The sequence below is a fragment of the Octopus bimaculoides genome, chromosome 2, assembly GCF_001194135.2.
Source record: "Octopus bimaculoides isolate UCB-OBI-ISO-001 chromosome 2, ASM119413v2, whole genome shotgun sequence".
Lineage (NCBI taxonomy): Eukaryota > Metazoa > Mollusca > Cephalopoda > Octopoda > Octopodidae > Octopus > Octopus bimaculoides.
Genome location: NC_068982.1, coordinates 125,676,230 through 125,680,496, shown reverse-complemented (window position 1 = coordinate 125,680,496; position 4,267 = coordinate 125,676,230). Strand labels below are relative to the sequence as shown.

Sequence of the window (4,267 nt, the reverse complement as noted above, 5' to 3'; positions counted from 1 at the left end):
TATATATATAATCTGTAAATCAGAGATGGGATAGGTAGTCGAGTACTACAGTTGTTTCAAATGCACATCGGATGCATCTAACATAACATTACGAATGTCTTGTAGCCGTTCAGTGAACCTCCTCATCAGGTATATACGACTGTTTAGTTGAAAACAGTCCGCCGTAACAGGGAATGCAAAAGAAAGCCGGGGTCACCAGAAAGAATGAAAGAGTATGCGTGGAGGCAGGAATTTCTAAAAAAATCTAATGGCGTGCCCTAACCACTGATTACCTTAGTGAGTTAGATAGGGGTGTGGCTTCATTTCCTTAACAGCACACTCAAATTATTGTAGTCGTTGCAGTAGATTATAATCTTATTAATGTATATGTGGGTTCAATGATGGGTAACCGGGGCACTGAAAGCTGGAATGTATGTCGCTTAGGCTAGATAAATATGAGTAATAAAGGTTTAATTTGGGTGGGGGGGAAGAAGAAAGAAAGAGGAATAGAAAAAGAAAACTGATAAAGAATAAGAAGAAAGTAAGGTGACCGTAGTCGGTTATTTGTACGTCTAGACACATAAATGCACTTGTCAGATACTCACACACACACACACAGACACACACACACACATACACACACACACACACACACACACACACACACACACACACACACACACACACACACACACACACACACACACACACACACACACACACACACCAGTATATACGTGTAACAATTGGCATACATATAAACATGACTTACCAGCATATCCAATAACAACTACTCTTATACAGATGACACCGTTCACGAACATTTACTCCAGGAATAGAGGCCTCGAAAAATAACCCCCAGCATGGTTGTGCTAATCTTGTATCTTTCAATAGCAAGGGAACACAAACATAAGTCATATCATCACCCCTCACCACCATAATCATGAGCGACATTCGCCTACGAGACCACAAAATTGTTCCAGTTATTGGTCTCGCTATTATTGAGGAGCTATCCTTGCAAAAACATACTCTTTACTCTTTACTCTTTTACTTGTTTCAGTCATTTGACTGCGGCCATGCTGGGGCACCGCCTTTTTAGTCGAGCAAATCGACTCCAGGACTTATTCTTTGGAAGCCTAGTACTTATTCTATCGATCTCTTTTGCCGAACCGCTAAGTTACGGGGACGTAAACACACCAGCATCGGTTGTCAAGCGATGTTGGGGGGACAAACACCGACACAAACATATACACACACATACATATATATATATACATATATACGACGGGCTTCTATCAGTTTCCGTCTACCAAATCCACTCACAAGGCTTTGGTCGGCTCGAGATTATAGTAGAAGACACTTGCCCAAGGTGCCATTGATTTCAAATTTCGGCATAAGCCCAGCAATTTCGGATGAGGAAGTAAGTCGATTACATCGACCTCAGTATTCAACTGGTACTTATTTTATCGACCTCGTCGGAATTTGCACTGCCTTAATATTGCTGTATTTTTTCACACCGAGTGATTTTGAGAATGTTTGGGACCTGATTTGGGGTTTGTGTTACTGGGGAGAGCTGTGAGATACTATCGCCTTTGGCTTTATATTTTTGCTTTGGATGTGATAATTTTAATGGCGCAGGTGAGACTGTGTAGTAAGAAGTTTACTTTCCAGCCACATGTTTCCGGGTTCAGATCCACTGCATGGCATTTTGGACAAGGAGCTTATTCTATAGTCTCGGGTTTATCAAAGCCCTGTGAGTGTATTTGGTAGACGGAAACTGAAAGAAGCCCGTCATGTGTGTGTGTGTGTGTGTGTGTGTGTGTAACCTCGTTCATGCATTGAGCGTCACCACCGCTTGTCAATCACTGTTGGCTTGCTTGCATCCCCTAACTTAGCGGTTCGACAATAGAGACCGGCAGAATAACTACCAAACTTTATAAAGACTAGACCCTTCAAGGAAGTGCCCCAGCACGGCCGCATTCCAATGCGTGAAACAAGTAAAAGATAAAAAAATATTGTTTACTTTCTTTTTCCTATCCTCTCTCTCATTCTTTCTCTCGGTGTAAGTTTCTCTCTCTCCCTCTATTTGTCTCTCTCCTCCACTCACCTCTCTCTCTCTCTCTCTTGTCTCTGTCTGTCTTTCTGTGTTTCTCTCTTCCTCTCTCTTCTACATGCATTTATGTGTTATATTTCCATTTTGACTCAGATGCAATAAAACTGTTGCGAAGTTATTTTTCTAGGCAACATATGACATCATTCCGTGAGGCTTCTATAACCTGGTTGATGGAGCTTTCGGCATTTTGGAGCTGTTCTAGTCGAGCAAGTGATTTGATATGCAGCAGTTATAACATAGTAAAGCCATTCCAAACACGTGAAAATACTCAAAACTGTTCTAATGCAGTTCTACTGTAACTTTCAGATTAAATTACTTCCTAGACAAATACAATTCTGAAAATTCGAGAACGTCATTTAAATTTCAAAACAACGTTTTTCAATTTTTATTTATTTATTTATATATTTATAGACTTTTCATTCTTTAGCTGCTTTGTTCCGGGTAGGAACTTATATTTCTCCATTGTTTAAGAACATGGAAGACAGCGAGGCAGAATCGTTAGCACGCCGGGTAGCATGCTTATCGGCATTTCGTCCGTCTTTACGTTCTGAGTTCAAATTCCGCTGAGGTCGACTTAACAGTTCATCCTTACGGGGTCGATAAATTAAGTACCATTTGAGCACTGGGACAATGTAATTGACTTACTCCCTCCCCCGAAACTGCTGGCCTTGTGCTAAAATTTGAAATCATTTTTTAAGGGCATGGAAGACGGCGAGCTGGCAGAATCATTTGCACGCCGGGCAAAATGCTTCGCGGCTTTTCGTCCGTCTTCATATTCTGAATTCAAATTCCATCGAGGTCGACTTTCCTTTTCATCCCTTCCGAGTCGATAAATGAACACTGGGATCGATGCAATCGACTTACTCCCTCCCTCGAACTTGCTGGCCTGGTGCCAAAAATTAAAACCATTATTTACGAGGATGGGAAAATACTTGCGGTATTTGTTCAAGTCCCTTATTTTCTGAATTCAATTCTACCGAGGACAACTTTGCTTTTCATTCTTTTAGAATCGATGAATTAGAGTACGAGTGAAGCACTGGCGTCAATGGAATTGATTAACACCTTACCCCCAAAATTGTTCGCTTGGTACCTAAATCAGAGGCCATTATTAATTCTTTTTTGCGGGGTAGGTGCGTAAACCGGTACCTTTTGTCCAAACATTCCTTCTTAGTATCTACAAAAAATAGAGTGTCCAAGCGTGGTCCATTTGCGTAAATTGTATTTTGTTAGTAATGTTACCGTGTGTAGACAATCTGCAGAGGGTAGGGGTAAGTTGTTTAAGTCTATAGCCATTCGCTGTTTTTTAAAATCCTATTATATTTTTATAATTAAATGTTATTAGGAATTGTTTAAAAAATGTTAAAATATTTTGTCTGTTGTAGAAATATGAACTATTTATTGCACATAATCTTTACCAACAAAACCTTATATGGCCTATTAAGGGTTATATGAACCCCGGTTGAAAACCACTGGTCTAGAGTGAAGATCTTTCCAGTGATCCTCTGAATATATTTCAAGTAATTTTCTCAAGATTTGCCTTCAGGATCGATGTTTGATGGCAGGATAGAGTATTAGATCTCCATTCATTTGGCGGATTTTCGTAAAATTCATATAAAAAATTCTTTAATGCCCCGCCTTCTCTCTCTCATGCGGGCCAGGAGCAGCTTCACCTGGGGACTTGGAGAGGGAGTGTAATCAGGGGAAGACAGGGTATACCAGTGTATTTATAAGTCCTATTTGCACCGAATTGTCTGTGCTTGGATGACGCTCAGGTGTTGCGGTTGAGGCAGCTGCTAGCGAGTTATGCTGATGTGTTTTCCTGCAGGAGACCTAAACTTTGGTTGCATGGATCTTTGGAGCACCATATCGACACTGCAGTCAAGCAACTGGCTCGGGGGATGGCGTCAGCTCAGCGGCAGAAAATTAAAAAGCTGATGGAAGATTATCGATGCCAGTGGGTAATAGAAAAAGTCGAGGAGTCCCAGGGCATCAGCAGTTGTTTTGGTGCAAAGAAAGATGGTTCAGTGAAATATTGTGTGGATTATCGAGCTCTGGGATATTTTTTAAAACGGGGGCCACATTTTTCATTAATGTTTTACGTAGTGTTTTTGGTACCGAAAGACTTTCAAACTTCGTATACTTATCTATTTTGTGTTATAGAACAGAAAAATATTT

The 4,267-nt window shown here is 40.6% G+C and overlaps 1 protein-coding gene across 1 annotated transcript in view; it reads left to right on the top strand.

Annotated features, from left to right (window-relative positions):
* The window catches only part of LOC106871155 (CD63 antigen), a 9,422-nt gene that overhangs the window by 959 nt on the left and 4,196 nt on the right, over positions 1-4,267 (top strand). The gene's annotated exons all lie outside the window — the stretch shown is intronic.